The sequence below is a fragment of the Rhinoderma darwinii genome, chromosome 3, assembly GCF_050947455.1.
Source record: "Rhinoderma darwinii isolate aRhiDar2 chromosome 3, aRhiDar2.hap1, whole genome shotgun sequence".
Classification (NCBI taxonomy): domain Eukaryota; kingdom Metazoa; phylum Chordata; class Amphibia; order Anura; family Rhinodermatidae; genus Rhinoderma; species Rhinoderma darwinii.
Window position 1 is genome coordinate 36,828,665 of NC_134689.1, and position 18,765 is coordinate 36,847,429.

At 38.9% G+C, this 18,765-nt stretch overlaps 1 protein-coding gene across 8 annotated transcripts in view; it reads right to left on the minus strand.

Moving 5' to 3' along the window:
- LOC142748891 (protocadherin alpha-C2-like) overlaps nt 1–18,765 on the minus strand; it is a 215,500-nt gene that overhangs the window by 116,293 nt on the left and 80,442 nt on the right. The window lies entirely within an intron of this gene.

Sequence of the window (18,765 nt, forward strand, 5' to 3'; positions counted from 1 at the left end):
CTATGTGATACAGTACTAATGGCATATCCATTACAATTCCCAGTCTTATCACACAACGCACACTGCTGCCACACAGCTCTTCACGATCAATCGTATTTGTAATGTGCAGAGTGCCAGTTTTGGAGTTAATATCAAAATATTGAATCTTAGTATCATAAGTTATCTGGAACTTACGATTGAAGAGAAGTTTTGGGTCCATTTGTAAGTCTTGGGCTAAATTCCCAATTATGGTTCCTTTTTCTAGTTCTTCCATAATTGCATAACTGATTTGCCCATTTGCAACATCAATCAAACCCCTGAACAGGTGTATCCATATCCACCAATGCACGATCCAGCGCCTCAGTGCTAATCCCATGCTGCAGGAGGGACGACTCAAAGCAACAAATGTGTGAAGACAAGGTGTGCGGCAGTATATAATACAATATCAGGTAAAAATTATTCTTGATTTATGAAAAAAGGACATGACAGAGAATATATGTACATCATTTATTCACTTGAGCCTCACACTATGACAGGCTAATACATAGTGACATCTTGTGGTCTCCTTGAGTATTATTAAGCTCATTGTGTTTAAAGGGGTAGTACAGTTTCAGCAGATAAAGCTGAATGAAAGCTAATGAAAGATTATGCATTTTTACAATATAAACTACGTATGTTTCGATTTATAATGGTGTTCAAGATCTCTGCTTGCAATCATTCAATAGGAACTCTCAATATCCATTTTCAGTTGATAAAAATCTATACTGGTCACGTGATGGTCACACAATGAATAACCTTTGTTTGCTGAAACCGTAACACCACTTAAGGTTAAAATGTTCCCCGTTACATTATGTGGCTTCTATATTAGTTATTTTATGCTTGATTAAAATAATACGTTTCTGTGTAATCTTAAATGGTTACTACCTTTTCAACGACTTTGCATAAATTATTAGTGCAAGAAAATATAAGAATATAAGAAACTTTGTAATTTTTCTTATGAGAGAAAAATGTCTCTTTGTCCACTTATCAGTCTCCTATCCCCCCCCCCCCCAACTGTTCACTCACTCTGAATATGCTGCTTTTACCGTCTTCTCATCAGCTCACTAAGGGTTCAAGTTATTGCTGCCTATAAAAGTCTACGGAGAGGGGAGAGGGGGCGAGCAAGAGCAGAGGGAGAGAGAGGCTGAGAGACACAGATGCTGAAGCAGCAGCTTCCTAATAAGTGCTACAGTATATCTCACCCCACTGCTGGATTTACAGCTACACTGCTCATTATTGCTGTATAATGTTCTCCATGCAGCAGCTTCTAGTAAGTGTGATATCTCACCCCAGTGCTGGATTCACAGCTACACTGGTCATTACTGCTTTTGTAATGTTCTCCATGTTGCTTCTGTTTTTATACTCTATATGTGATAGGAGTGCAGGATTATCCTCTCTGTGTGTGCAGTGTAAAGAAGACATGATAGCCATTAGGCTCCACCCACTAGCTTAGAGAAAGGTGAAAATTAGACATAGAGTGTGCAGAGGTGAAAACTGCTAAAAAAAATGAAGGATACAAGTCATATAATGGCCCTAAATAGGGTTATGTATGCACAAATGACGGCTTATTCTGAAAAGTCACATTAAAGGTTAGGTATACTTTAAAGTGTAGCTAAACTTTTGACAAACTTCTGAAATGTCATAGTGCCATGTCAAAAGTTTGGATTGGTGGGAGTCTGAGCACTGAGACCCCCACCAATCGCTAGAACGAAGTCGCTGAAGCGCTCGTGTGAGCGCTCAGCCGCTTCGTGTCTGTTCAGCTTTTTCCGGAAATAAATGTATTGTGTATGAACTCAATAGAAAGTCTATGAGCCTGTACTCCGATACATCGGCTTTCCAGAAAAAGCCGAACAGACGCGAAGTGGCTGATCGCTCACACGAGCGCTTCAGCTGCTTCGTTCTAGCAATTGGTGGGGGTCTCAGCGCTCAGACACCCACCAATCCAAACTCCTGACATGTCACTATGACATGTCAGAAGTTTGTCAAGCATATAGATACACTTTAAGATGCTTTTAAAATATTAAATATGCTAAAACCAAGATAGTGATGATAATGATGATGAATATAATGATTGAGATTATGGTGATAAGAACTGGAAATAAATATTGTTTTATATAGAGTACTACTTACTCTATCTTGTACTTACATTTTTTTCTGAAAATTTAATTGTGATACCGTGGGGTATATGCCTTTAAAAGTTACACCAGCACTTTGTGTATTGGAAATATCTCAAAACAGGAATTAAAACTTTTATGCTATATCTATCTACAGATAGATGGAAAGAAACATTATAGCACTCCTCTTTATTACAGCTATAGTAAGTTCATAATAGGATTCATTATGAGTTTTCCAGCTGTATTAATTATTCTCTTAAATCAGCTGACTATATTATAAAATAATAAAATGAGATGTACTCTCTTTTACAATCACCTGTTCTTTGTGCCGATATTTCCCTTGTCCCTGCCGGTCTTTGTTTACCTAACTCCAGCGATGATATGCCGTCTTCACATGTGACAAACCAATGACAGCAGCAGGAATTAAGTGCAATCATCATGTGTCAAGACAATGTGTCATCACTAGGGCCAGGTACACAAAGTTCAGTGGGGACCAGGGAAATGCCTTTTGTTATTTTATAACATTCAGCTTATTTGAAAAATAATTTTGCGGTAGGAAATTCCCTTTAATGCTGCATAACTGGAATAAAACAATGTTACAGAATGGAGTTGGTTTTGGGCATTTCTTTGAGCAAATATCCATGGCAACCAAATAATGCAGTATTATAACCATGAGATTAGGCATTGAAAATTCTCTATTAATATCATTATTCCGTGCTGCACCTATACATATAAGTACATTAAGGGGAAATGTATTTATTAAAGAGGAAAATTGTCTGTAATGCTATACCGACAAAGAGGTAGTCTGTAGATGCTTTTTTAGTCGGAAATAATTTTAAAATTATTTTAAGTAATAGAAATTGTTTCAAATTATTAAAGTTTAAAATTATGGTATTTCAGTGCTGCTCAGTATAGCACTTACTGCCTAAGTTATTATGTAGCCCTGCTGTATACTTTTGCACATACAGGTAGAAGCGTATGCTACTGTACAGCTCATTAGTTTTTATACATAATCTGAAGCAAGGTCCCCCACCTATCACATCACTTGATAGCAAGGTCCCCTCAGCCGTCAACACCTATGAGTGTGAATTCAACCTCTGCACATTCCATTGTTACACCCTTGCTTACAATGTTAAATGACCTATCAATGTTGACCTTCCAGTACTTGCTGAATTTACTGTCTGTGCTTTAACTATTTCTCAGGAGCACACATCGAAAACCACCGTTTACTTTTTACCTCAGGCTCCATAGATTTTGTATTTTCAACATACTGAAACAGGGTAACTGTCCAAAATATCTGAACCCCATATAGGCTAATGGTAAGGGTCCCTAAACTCTGTATTATGTGCATCAATGTCCTTTTTTATGCTCCATAATGTACATAAAGCAAAAGATGTTATACTTCTTTTCAAGTATAGTGACTCACTGATTTTGAAATAACGGAAAATAATGTGATCCTAATGCAGTATCTTAAACCCACACTCTATATTTAGTCAGTCCATGAGGAGGGGAAACAGAACAATAACTAAGTTCCATACTTTTATTTTTATGTAAAATTAAGTGTACCATGTTGGGAACCAGGTTTACCCATTGTTACCTATTAAATAGGGCTCTTTCATTTCATAAATGAAAATGGGTAGATTGCATGTAATAACTCATGGATAACGGGTAGGTGATAACCCAAAAGTTAGTTTCGGTCTCTTATTTACATGGAACTCTGACAGCTGTACCACCTGTACTGCCCTGATGGCAACCCTGTACTTAATATGAAAAATGCAGGTCAATGCAAAGAAGGGAATGATAGACAATTCAATGTATTAGAACGATTCATATTTCTACACGTACGTGATAAATATGGAATGACGCTTGACCAATAATAGTACATTTTGTGCAGTAAAATATAGTATATAATGTACAACATACAGTACCTTGGTTACTTGGTATGGTTGAAAAAAACATATGTCTATCAAGTTCAACCGAGGTATGGGAGAGAGGAAGGGACCTATTGATCTGGGAAGGTTTATAAAAAAAAAAAAGAACATACCCTATACGCCATTAACTGATGTGCCCTAAAACTTTCCCTCCTGATCCTGAGTGGTAGACAGCCTGGATCAACATTAAACAATAATTCTATACATTGACAAAGCGGCTTATATTTTTTTTAGCTAAGAAATTATCTAAGCATTTTTTAAAGTAATCTACTGTACTCTATTCCATAGATTCACACTTCTCACAGTAATAAAAGATTGTCACCTCTGAAGATTGAACCTTTTTTTCCCCCCACCAGACGAAGGGAGTGCTCCCTTGTCTTTTGAGGGGATTTTAAATAAAACCGGTTTTCCCCAAATGTTTTCTACGGGACATTTATATACTTATACAAGTTAATCATGTCCCCCCTTAATCAAAGCTAAAAAAGTTTAATTCTTTTAAGCCTATTAATAGTTTAGTGGCTCTTGTTTGTATTTTTTTCAACTCCAGGGCATCCTTTCTAAAGAACTGGTGCCCAGAACTGAACTGCATATTCTAGATGAGTCAATGCCTCTTTTAATACACGACACTATCCTGCTGGCCTTAGAAGCAGCTGATTGAATTGCATCTGTTATTTAGTCCATGATCTACAAGTACACACAGATCCTTCTCAACAAGTGACTCCCCCAGTGTAGCTCCACCTAGGTCATATGATGCATGCAGATTGTTGGTACCCAGATACATAACTTTACATTTATTTACATTAAACCTCATTTGCCAAGTGGATGCCTAAACACTCAGTGTGTCCAAATCGGCTTGTAATTTATGAACATCTTCCATAGACTGAACTTTACTGCATAGCTTGGTGTCATCTGCAAAAATAGAAACAGTACTCTTAAAGGGGTTGTCCGAGATAAAATGATTATGTGTTAATGCTTGTAATTTATTAAAGTAAATATATTTGTAATATACTTACATTTTCGAAAGTGGCCCCGTTTCCAGATCCTGCCGTTGGGTACTTGACGAGTGACGTCACTCTCTGGCCCCTGTGTTGATTTTCAATTATGAAAATGTGCGGTCCCTGCTGTTCTCGCAGTCCCTGCTGTTCTCGAGATAACAGCCCATACACGGCTTGTCACAAGTGACGTGTCATATACCCGGAAAGGAATTGAAGATCAACACAGCGGCTAGAGAGTGACGTCATACATCAAGTATCCCATGGCAGGATCTGGAAGCGGGCCCACTTTGGAAAATGTAATTATATTACAAATCTATTTATATTAATAAATTACAAGAATTAACACAAAGTCATTTTTATCTCGGACAACCCCTTTAATCCCATCCACTATACCATTAATAAATAAGTTGAATAATAGTGGTCTCAGCACTGAACCCTGGTGTACACCACTTATAACCGGGGACAATTCAGAGTAGGAATCATTGACCACAACTCTCTGGATATGGTCCTTGAGCCAATTTTCAATCCCATTACAAATTATAATTTATAAACCTATAGACCTTAATTTACCCATTAGGCGTCTATGATGGACAGTGTCAAATGATTTGCAAAGTCCAAAGACGCTATATCCACAATGGCCCCTCTGTCTAGGCTTCTACTCACCTCTTCATAAAAACAAATCAGGTTAGTTTGACAGCTTCTGTCCTTCATAAAACCATTCTGGCTGTCACTTGTAATACTATCTACTGTCAAATACTCCTGTATAAAATCCCTTAAGAGCCCCTCAAACATTTTTCTTACGATGAATGCTAAGTGTATTGCCCTATAATTACCCGGGGTAGACCTAGTGCCCTTTTTGAAAATTGGCACAACATTTTCCCTGTTCCAGTGCTTGGCACTATACCAGTCACCAGAGAATCTAAATATTATGAAAAGGGGAACATAAATAACTAAACTAATCTCTTTATGAACTGTAGGGTGTAACCCATCTTGTGCTGGGGCCTTGTTCACATTTATTTTATTTAACTAAGCTTGGACCATATCTACATTCAGCCAATTTAGTATATTAATTGATATATTAACAGCACTGGCACCGCCTACATCAACTGCTCGTTCTTGTGTTGTATATACAGAGCTAAAAAATAACATTTAGTTAGGGCCTGTTCAGATCACCGTTCGCTTTCCGTTCCGGGGTTCCGTCGGAGATATCCGTCGGGTGAACCCTGCAATGGAAAGTGAAACTGAAACCACAGCTTCCGTTTCAGTCACCATTAGCAAAGGTGACGGAAACATCGCTAATGGTTTCCGTTTGTCACCATTCCGGCAGGTTTCCGGTTTTCCGACGGCATCAATAGCGGAGTCGACTCCGCTATTGATTCCGTCGGAAAACCGGAAACCTGCCGGAATGGTGACGAACGGAAACCATTAGCGATGTTTCCGTCACCATTGAGATCAATGGTGACTGAAACGGAAGCTGTGCTTTCACTTTCACTTTCCGTTGCGGGGTTCACCCGACAGAAACCTCCGACAGAACCCCGGAACGGAAATGAACAGTGATGTGAATAGGCCCTAAGGGTGCGTTCACATATATCAGCATCAGTTTTTTGTCTCTCAAGTAATTACAACTGATGCAAAAACTGACGCAAAAATGTATCAGTTGCCATCAGGCTTTTTCACAATTTTTACTACAAAACCATCAGTTGGCATCAGTTTTTACCATCCGTTTTTAATATAATTTTTACCGCAATGGTCCACAAAATGGTAGTCTAGACTCTGAAAATGTGCCCTTGTATATAGTGCCGCACACCACCTGTAGATAATACCGCAGTGCCCTCTGTATATACTGCCACACACCCCCTGTAGCTAATGCCGCAGTGCCCTCTGTATATAGTGCCACAATACCGCCTGTAGATAATGTCACACAGCCCTCCTGTAGATAGCGCCACACAGCCCCCTTGTAGGTAGCGCCACATAGCCCACTTGTAGGTAGCACCACACAGCCCCCTTGTAGGTAGCGCCACACAGGCCCCTTTGTAGGCAGTGCCACACAGCCCACAGTCCTCTTGTAGGTAGTGCCACACAGCCCTTTTGTAGGTAGCACCACACAGCCCCCTTGTAGTTAGCGCCACACAACACAGCCCCCTTGTAGGTAGCACCACACAGCCCACAGCCCCCTTGTAGGTAGCACCAAACAGCCCACAGCCCCCTTGTAGGTAACACCACACAGCCCACAGCCCCCTTGTAGGTAGCGCCACACAGCTCACAGCCCCCTTGTAGGTAGCACCAAACAGCCCCCTTGTAGGTAGCACCACACAGCCCACAGCCCCCTTGTAAATAGTGCCAAACAGCCACCTTGTAGGTAGTGCCACACAGTCCCCTTGAAGGTAGTGCAACACAGCCCACAGTCCCTTTGAAGGTAGTGTCACACAGCCCCATGTAGATAGCCCCCCCTCCCCCTTCCTGTAGATAGCGCCACTGTAGCTCCCTGAAGGAGCGAAATCTCCCTTTGGCCGGGGATTCCGCTCCTGGAGCACTCCACTTCATGTATCTGTCCATATATGGACAGTGACATCAGGGCCAACTCCTGAAGCGGAATCCCCGTACACAGCGTTGCAGACGCTGTGATCGTGGATTCCACTCCAGGGGAAGTCATCTGTGTCCATTTATGGACAGTGACATCACTGGCTTATCTTGGAGTGGAAGCCCCGATCACAGAGTCAGCAACGCTGTGAACGGGGATTCCACTTCAGGAGTTTCCACTGATGTCACTGTCCATATATGGACAGAGATATCAAGCGGAGCGCTCTAGAAGCGGAATCCCTGGCCACACTGGGATTCTGCTCCTTCTGGGAGCTACAGCGGCGCTAGTAGATAGCAAAGCAGGGAGATAACTCCCTGCTCTGCTATAGTGGCATTGCTACCGCTGTAACAGCCGCAGCGGTTGCTAGCGGTGCTTCCAGCCATGGGGGGGTCCCTCCCCCGGTCCCAAATGGGCACCCTCATGCCCGGATTCACCACTAGCAGCCGCTATGGCTGCTACAGCGGCAGCGACGCCACTGAGTGAGGAAGGGGCCGGGCGGAAAGGCAACTGCTGAGTCGCCGGGCCCGGGCACTTCTGAAACAAGCAGGGGAAGAGGGCCATCCGGAAGGTGGATGTGGCAGCACCCGGCGTTCATCTCGCCACCATTAAAATAGATAGGTTATGACGCCGGACCTCCCTGGGAGCCGGAACCAAAAACGCTGCAGGTAACGTTTTTAGATCCGGCTCCCAGGGAGGTCTGGCGCCGTACGGCGCCACAACTGATGTCCTCGGTGCCAGAACAGATCCCATAGAAAACGATGGGATCCGTTCTAGTATCAGTTTGCCTCCGGCTTTTCTTCAACACGCCGGAGGTAAACTGAAGCGGGCGCCGGACATATGTGAACAGCCCCTAACTCTGCCTTCTCTTGATCCCTCATGATCAACCCTCCGTTACTACTATTTAGGGGTCCTACATCTTCAGACCTTGGCTTTTGCATTTATATACTTGAAGAATTATTGGGTATTTGCTTTGCTATCTTTTGCTACCTGCCTTTTATTTTGTCTTTTTGCTGATTTTATAAAATGTTTACAGATTTTTAAAGGCTCTCATAATAAATGTGTTTTCTGCAGACAATTTTTTGTCAGAGAAAATCTTTTCCTGACACTTGTTTTCTGTTCCAGGGAGATTTCCTATACACAGTGCAGTGAAAATCATCACAGAGTTGAGTTGAATGCAGTTCACCTGTATTTTTTAACAAGCTAAAAAGATTTTCCAGGATATATCTATTGTTAGCTTATCCTTAGGTTAAGCAGTCATTGTGTGATTAGTGGGGTCCCTTCAGGCACAGCAGTAAATCTCTCCACGCGGCTGTGGCTGGTACTGCACGTCAGACCCATTCTAAGTCATCAATTTTATTGTTCATTATAATTAGAGCTTTTTTTTTAGCCTTAAATAAGTGTATATAGACTTTATGGAAAAAAATATTTAAACATATAAGTAAAGTGTGCCTTTGATTCTATGAGCCAAATACACTATATGGACAAATGTATTGGGACAGCACTTACAGGAGCTTGTATGACATCCCATTCTAAATCCATAGGCATAAATATGGAGTTGGTCTCCCCTTTGTAGCTAAAACAGCTTTCACTCTTCTGGAAAGGCTTTCTAGAAGCTTTTTTTAGTGTGTCTATGGGAATTTTTGTGAGTCACTGATGTTGGATGAAAGGGCCTGGCTTGCAAACCCCATAGCATTATCCCTCCACCACTAAACTAACAGTTGGCACAATGGAGTCAGGCAGGTATGGTTCTTCTGGCATTCACCAAACCCAGACTAATCCATCAGACTGACAGATAGCGAAGGGTGATTTGTCACTCCAAGGAATACGTTTCCACTGCTCCAGAGTTCAGTGATGGCATGCTTTACACCACTCCATGTGACGCTTGGCATTGTGCTTGGTGATGTAAAGCTTGCATGCAGCTGCTCGGCCATGGAACCCCATGCCATGACGCACCAGGGCACAGTTTTTGTGCAGATATTAATCCCAGAGCAGGTTTAACAAGGTTAGGTGTGACCTAATATATTTGTCCATACAGTGGAAATGCAAAAGCATGTGATTTGGACATTTATTTTTGTGCAATGCGCCCAGGGTAAATTTTATTTTTAGTGTAAGGCTTGTCAGTGGGGCAATGTATACGTACGTATGCCATACCTTTATAAATGTTTGCACACATTTTAATTTACAAACAACTAGTACATTTCTTCCAGTTTTAAACACTTAAATAGTATTAACTAATGATGAAAGGAAAAAAAATATATACCTGTGCCAATCATGGTGTTATTGTGTTATTCTGCACCATCCCAGAAATACTATAGAAATTTTATCAGTAATAAACTACAAATATTTAATGTAAATGTTAAGGAACTTCTGTGTTCCTTGGCACATTGGTTTATAGTTTGGAGCTTATTGGATAGAAAATATAACAATTTCCACAGAGACACAAATAATAGGCACCTATAGGATCAGAGTCTGACAAATTATGGACATATTTCCTTAAAATAAATAAATGTTTTTTTTTACTAGAGTTGAAGTCACAAATTAAATAAATAATGCCTGTTATGGTCTGTTCAGAACATACTTTGCCATGTAAACTTAAAGACTATGTAAACATTTTTTTTTAAAGTTCATGCATAGAAGCTGCATCTCTAACAGTAAGCATATTTTTAATAAAAATATATTAGAAATATGTTTTTTTTTCACATTAATACATACATCTAATAAAAAAAATGACCTCAAATGTTCAAATAGCCTTTATGTCTAGACTGAGCTAAGCAGCCAAACTTTGCATAAAATAAAGCTCCTTTAGCAGAAGAGCTATAGGCATTGCAGCTGTATACATCGCTGTAGACATCTGCACAAAGCATACTCTAGTGTAGACATTGCAGCAGTATCTAAGTCAGTGCTGGTCAAACAGTGGAGCATGATCTACTAATAGACCTCGGAGTTGGGACTAGTAGATATCAACACTAGACCACCAGGATGCTTTCCTGCTTTTTTTAACACAGAAGTGGGAAAACTAACTCCTCATAAGTTCATACGCCTGCCACTCCACTTTTGCAGTGAAATGGTAAATCATATAAGGGCTAATATACATTCTAGTAAGAACAGAGCAGAGGTGAGGAGCAGTATGGTTATAAATTAATAGGAAATGACTATGGAGCAAGTGAAATAAGTGGCTGTTTGTTTGGGGGCTACTAGGGCATGAAAAATGGGACATTAAAAAAATTGCTGCAGTGTCCACCTGTTTCGCTAGTAGATCCTATAACTTAGGCTCCACAAAATCCAGTCGATTGCATACTGAAAACATTTTGTCTCTCCTGATCTAAATCTTCATATTGGACATTGAAAAAGTACAGATAAATATGTACTATTTAATTGCAGTTGTAACTATGAGCTAATATACAAACATGACTACACATCTACCATATATGTCATTACAGAAAGCAAGTAAAGCAAAATTGCCCAAGTTCAATTAAAAAATAAAAACACATTATATTATATGTTCTGTGGATTACATTTGGTACCTAACTTCAATACGTTTCATAATGAATCTAACATGAATAGAGAATTGGGAATCAAAAAATTAGATTAATTAATTTAAATACTCCGATTAGAAGAACTTTTATATATATATGTACATATATATATATATATATATATATATATATATATACATACATATATATATATATACATACATACATACATACATATATATATATACATACATATATATATATATATATATATATATATATATATATATATATATATATATATATATATATAAAACACCAGCAACAACATTTTCTTCATTTCCTGTTGTTTGAGAACCATTAGTTGTGAACGCCATTTTTTCTTCATTTCCTGTTGTTTGAGAACCATTAGTTGTGAAAGCCATTAAGTCGTTTTTGGGTGTTACTGAGATTATGTATAATTTCTATTGACTTTCTTGGGTGTACATCCAGCTACCTCCAGTGTTGGAGCGGATCTTGTAATTTTCCTTCAATTCATTGACCTCTTCTCTGTATTTTTGCTATTTTAAAATAGTGAAAACATTTAAGATAATGAGAAATATAGTTGATATTACACAAATATACATTTGTATCTAAATGGTATTTAACCATCACATATCGTTTGCACTCTTCATTATTTGATTATTTAAAAAATACAAAAAACATTTTACATTGATTACTCCAGTTTGTTGGCAAAAGAGGAAATGGTATTTTTGGTGATAAATCCATAAAACTATAAGATAATCAAGCATTATATCCAGTGTCTAGATTCATAGCTCTCACTTTAGTCATGAGTTGTCCAGGTTAAGCTGATTTAGGAGTTTTGATAGTGACTGAAGACTCTAGATGACACATAGGAGCATTGTCATTGATGTCTTCAATGAAGATATTTAGTACTAGACTGAAGCTAAGTAGAGGTAGGCCAGCATCAGTGGCTTCTATACGATGTTGGGAATATGTGACTTGTTCATAATAAATCGAAACTAAAGCAAATCATTTTTTGTTTTCACGATTGATGGAGATGTAGGAGGAAATAGGAATCCCATCATTAGTGCTTTTAATAACTGAGTATGAGGGAAATTAATTCTAGACAACATCTTGGTTAAAGGCTGATGCGGTATAGATATGGAAGCATGGGAGTTTGTTCTCTTTAACACCAAGAGAGACAGTAGACTGCATAGGTTGAAACAGACAATAGTAGTGTACCTTGATCTGTTGCTGTAATTAGAACTTCATATTTGGACTTCAATTCTCTGTCCAATGGTGTATCTACTGCTGGATTTATTTGGAATGGTATATTTCGGCAAATTTTGCAATTTACTTTTCAATTTATCCTGCATTCCTGCCATGGACACTGATGATCGCAACTGTTGTACCTTGTGATGAATCGATTCAGGATAATAGGATTTTATAATGATGTCAAGGTCATTTCAAGAGTGTTATAAACTTTAACTTTTTTTAATTTAATGTAATACAATATTATTCCCTTTAAACAATATTTTAGCACTATTGTAATGAAAATATGCTTATGATAAACAAAGTATCCACAAAACTCTGCTCTCATAACAGTCATTTTCAAGAGTAAAGTAAAATCAAATTCCAGCCTCATTGCACTTAATTTTTATTGTGCCCTTTCTAAATGACTCTTCATCCACACTCCATAACTTTCTTCAATAGTAGAAGAAAAATAAATAATGAGGTTCACATGAAAACAATGTTTATTTAAAATTACACATTTCCTTTTCTATTTTAGTTGACTTAAAGGAAAATCCTAATGTTTCCAATACTTCTAATATTAAACTTAAATAAAACAATTCACAAGGCTTATAGAAAAACATACTATTCTGGGATGGACATTGTGCAGCGCCAAAGTCAATCAAATCTAAAATTATTATTTAGGATAGCCCTTAGTTGCTTTTTCAAGATCATTTTCAGGGATGATCTACAATATAATTAGGAGACTAGACCCTGTGGTCAATGTGACCAGAAGTGATGTCATTTTTACATACAGAATGCAATTATGTCATATGGCATGTTGAATAATTTCTAAATCATTGGTTCTTTTGTCACTGAATATAGGCTTTACATTTTCTGCTTAATATTAGCTACTTGTGGCAGTGGCTTCAAAATGTCAACCACATTGATCCCATGGAAGAAATGTTGACTTGTAAAACGAGAACGCACCATTGCTTCTAAAAGATATTGAAACCTTGGGTAAACTTTTTTTATTCTTCAGAATTTTGATGTAGAATTCTAGACTAGTAATAATACTGGTCTAATAGTATCTGTTTCTCTGTGTTCATAACTAACTGCAAACCTGACCACTACCCCTCAGAACTATCCATCCTTCCCCCTTTTCTATGTACAGGGTGGGTCATTTATATGGATACACCTAAATAAAATGGGAATGGTTGGTGATATTAACTTCCTGTTTGTGGCACATTAGTATATGGGAAGGGGGAAACTTTTCAAGCTGGGTGTTGACCATGGTGGCCATTTTGAAGTCGGCCATTTTGTATCCAACTTTAGTTTTTTCAATGGGAAGAGGGTCATGCGACACATCAAACTTATCGAGAATTTCACAAGAAAAACAATGGTGTGCTTAGTTTTAACGTTACTTTATTCTGTCATGAGTTATTTACAAGTTTCTGACCACTTATAAAATGTGTTCAAAGTGCTGCCCATTGTGTTGGATTGTCAATGCAACCCTCTTCTCCCACTCTTCACACACTGATAGCAACACCGCAGAAGAAATGCTAGCACAGGCTTCCAGTATCCGTAGTTTCAGTTGCTGCACATCTCGTATCTTCACAGCATAGACAATTGCCTTCAAATGACCCCAAAGATAAAAGTCTAAGGGGGTCAGATCGGGAGATCTAGGGGGCCATTCAACTGGCCCACAATGACCAATCCACTTTCCAGGATACTGTTCATCTAGGAATGCTCGGACCTGACACCCATAATGTCCGCTAATATCCGCCGAAGGGATGTTCGACTGATGCCACTCTCCAGTGACATGCGGCGAGTGCTACGCTGTGGGCTCTTGCTGAATGAAGCTGGGACAGCCACTGATGTTTCTTCATTAGTGACAGTTTTCATGCGTCCACATTTGGTCAAATCCAACACTGAACCAGTTTCACGAAACTTGGCAAGCAGTTTGCAAACTGTAGCATGGGAGATGGGTGGTCTCGTAAGGTGTCTTGCATTGTAATCTGCTGCAATGACCCGGGTACTGCGTTCACCAGACATCAACACAATTTCTATCCGCTCCTCACGTGTTAACCTCTGCGACATGTCAATGGCTGTAAACAAAGAGAAGCTTGTAAATAACTCATGAAAGAATAAAGTAACGTTAAAACCAAGCACACCATTGTTTTTCTTGTGAAATTCTCGATAAGTTTGATGTGTCACATGACCCTCTTCCCATTGAAAAAACTAAAGTTGGATACAAAATGGCCGACTTAAAAATGGTCAACACCCAGCTTGAAAAGTTTCCCTCCTCCCATATACTAATGTGCCACAAACAGGAAGTTAATATCACCAACCATTCCCATTTTATTTAGGTGTATCCATATAAATGGCCCACCCTGTATACAGTATTAGCACAATTTGAAATGTTTAGCTTTGAATTGGTAAACTTTCACCATACTTCTGCAGAATATTCTGTATATCAATCTCCAGTTTTATTATATGCTATTACTCTATTTATGCATTCCCTATGGATGTACCTATGTTTGTTCTTGTACTAGTATGTTTCTTACATTGTACCTTTCATAACCTTTAATATATATGAAAGAAGGACTGAAAAAATGCTACTCTCCCTAGCACCCACTGGAACTATTACAACAAAGTAAGGTACAGCATTTATATCCCTATTCCAGAAAAAGATAATTGAAAGAATGTGTAAACTACTGTACAATCTTACTCATATTACATGCTACTAAAATTATGCTTACGATCATTCAGTATAGACTGAAACCAGATATTGACACGGAATTGCCTAATATACAAGCTGGATTCAGAAAAGGCAGAGGAACAAGATAAATCATTGCAGATGTACAATGGATAATTGAAAAAGCCCAAAAATACAAGAGGTAACGTGTGCTTCATTGACTACAGTAAACCCGTTAATCTTGTTAAATAGTGGAATGCTCTCTGGAAAATAGGTTTACCTGAAAATCTAATAGTTCTTATGAGGAACCTCTACATTGGCCAAGAAGCCAGAATCATGACTGGTTTCAGATTGGCAAAATAGTTAGATAAGGCGGCATACTATCACCATACTTATTCAACCTGTATGCCGAACACATAATAACAGAACCAGGACTAAAGGAAGACAATCAATAATTTAAGATTGGCAGAAGAATTATCAACAACCTTCAATATCCAAATGACAGCATACTCATAGCTGAAAATAAAGAAGACCTAAAGAGCCTAATATGGAAAATTAAAAAATAGAGTGAAAAGTTGGGCTTTGTAGCTAAATATGAGTAAAACAAAGGTTATGTTAACAGGCAACACAGCTAATTATAGAATTAATGGAGAAGACCTAAAGACTGTTAGGAGTGCCGTGGAGAGTAAAGGAAACAAACAAATGGAACCTTTCCCTTTGTAAGAATATGGGGTAACCCCCATTTCTTAAAGGAAGCTTTGTTTGTGCCTTGTATTTATGCCAGAAGTATGTGAGAGAGAAGCTGCTGTTGGTGTCAATCAATACGTGTGCAGGCCCTGAGATTGTCGCAGGTCTCGGAGCATTGATGAGTGATAGGCAGGAACTTCTTCGTGTGTTGCCCGAGAGCCAGTTGTGGGTGACGGGCAGAAGTTTTCCCGCAAAGTGGAGCAAAGCAGCAGAAGCTGCCTGTTGAGGCATAGTTCAGGATGGAATCTAAGAGGAGGTCCCAGACTCCCACGCATCAGGGAGGTGTATCCTTGGCCTGCAAGTGGTGAGCAAGCTAGCCATCTTTGCCTTAGTTATACTCCTGTCTATAATCCAAGCTGTCATCCAGGGGAGCACATTGATCACATAGATGAAACATTGGCTAGGGAAAGAGTCACTTATGCACATATATGGGCAGTGACGTCGGCAGCAGTACTGGAGTCCCTGGGCAGATCATCAGCTGATGCTCTGCCTGGGGACTCCCATACTGCTGCCGACATCACTGTCCGTATATGGACAGTAAGGTTGGCAGCAGTGCTGGAGTCCCCAGGTAGAGCATCAGCTGATGCTCTGCTCGGGGACTCCAGCGATAGGAAACCCCTGAAGTCGCTGTCCATATATGGACAGTGACGTTGGAAACAGTAGTGCAGTCCCCGAGCAGAGCATCAGCTGATGCTCTGCCTGGGGACTCCTGTGACAGTGACGTTAGCAGCAATGCTGGAGTCCCCAAGTAGAGCATCAGCTGGTGCTCTGCTCGGGAAGTCCAGTGATCGGAAACCCCTGAAGTCACGGACCAAATGTTGGGAGCAGTACTGGAGTCCCAAGCAAAGCGCTAGCTGATTCTGCTTGGGGACTCCAGCAATAGGCAGTGTGACAGCCCCTTGCGGTCATGCCATTGATAACATGAAAACACGAACAGCACAGGAAGCAAGTATTCAGTCACGTGGGGCCGTGTCGGCACGTCATCAATATTAAAAAAGCTCCAGGATTTCCAGGAACAGTTCACTGGGTTAGAACGACACCATTTAGTACCGGATTTTTAATTAAAGTACATTAGTAAGTGACTTCTTTCTACATAAAAATATGAATGCAAAGCAATTTTTGGTCCCTGGATAACCCCTTTAATGAATGCTTACATTTTTTGAGGTTGAGAATTGAAGTTTGAAACATTTCAGACACATTTCCAGTGAGATTTTCAGGTTATCAGTTTCTGTATTATATCGTTTTTATTTCCTTTGTTTATAAGCTCCATTTACAAGACATCAGAATACAAGTGTAGAGTCTAGAAGTTTGTTAAAGTTTAGCTTCTATATAAAGACTTATCTCAATCCCATATTTTTTAGTATCGCATTTACAAAAAAAAATCAAATTTTAGTGAACAAGGACAATTTGTTTTCATTTACAGTTTTTGCAAGCACATAGCCATGAGTTATTACACATATTAAATAGAATAACATTCACTTTCAATGTATTTAGCACACAGTAGAAATAGGCTTTAAGCAGTTTAATCTCCGATGCTATGAGCTATGATTATTCATTAATGCAAATGTAAATGTTTTAATTGCAAAATTTCTGAAAACTAAAGCATCAAAACTCATCCTACCAACATTCTGAACTTACAAATTAGGGTTCATATTGCATTTTAATCTTTTGTCGGAGGTATACAAATGGACAATTTTCTGATGTATTTTTATGACAGAAGGCTGAGACGCCTACACCATATAGGGGGACCCAAAGGTCTCCATATTAAAAAAAACCATATACAGTGCGGTATACGTTTTTTAATTGTACACCTCTGCATTGAATAACCTAGTCTACCACACTATTTAATACAGTGAAAAACAAGCTATGCTGAAGCATAACGGCGTTAGGCAAATTTAACCACCATATTATACTTTTAAACTGTGCACAAAAATAGAAATGATGCTGACTAAAGAATGGAAAATCAAGTCCATCATGCAGCTGTCACTGGGATCAAATTATTGCATAAAAATTGATGCAGCTCACATTAACTTCAGTAAAAAAGGGGGTTCCCCTTTCAGAGCCCTAAGAAAAAGCACCTCCCGTTATGGCAGATTTGGAATAGACATGTATTATATGGTCATCCAATACCACAGCTGCCATACATTATAATTAAATATCAATGCAATGGTTACTTTTAATGTGTAAAATAAATTACCAGGCCTTCCTTAAAGCAGTTTATCAGCTATTTTTTTTTTTTTATCAAATTAATGCTACATTCTGAAATGAGCAGTGATATAGTTTGCTGTCAAGATACCTTTTTTATTCCCAATCTAAATCTGGCTTTAAGACTTGAGTCATTTTAAACAAACTGGTTGCTATGGAAGCACTTGTACCGGACATTCTTTAAAATATATTTGTCAGACAGGGTGTCCCTAGAACCAGATTTCCTAGTTCCTTTGCTTAAGGTCAATGTGGCAATGATAAAAGAAATGAAAAAAATAAATAAAACATCTATTTATTTCTTACTGCCCTATATTTAATATGTTACATTTAAGTTTGGAAATGAAAGACTCACAGTGAAATGACATACCGAACAAACCAGAGCCTATTATAAAATGCTCATTAAGGCTGTGTTCACATCTGCATTGGAAAAATGCAGTGCTATTATATCTGCCAAAATGACGGAAACCATGATGGAAAAGGAAGTTCTTTTCAAGGTTCCACACTTCCATTATTTCCGTTATTCTGTTCTGATGATGGAGCAAAATAACGGAAATACACGCATAGATGTGAACTAAGACTAAGTAATTAGTCTTCACAGGGAGTTATTTTATATTTTGGATATTTATTAAACAGTTTACTAAACAGCTACCTAAGTATAATTAGGGTACTTCTTAGCACCAGAATACATAGGCAGCAGGTGACAGTGTTAGATCATGTGATCTTGAGAACATCCTCTGTTGTCACTGATATTGGGTGGCATGGCTATT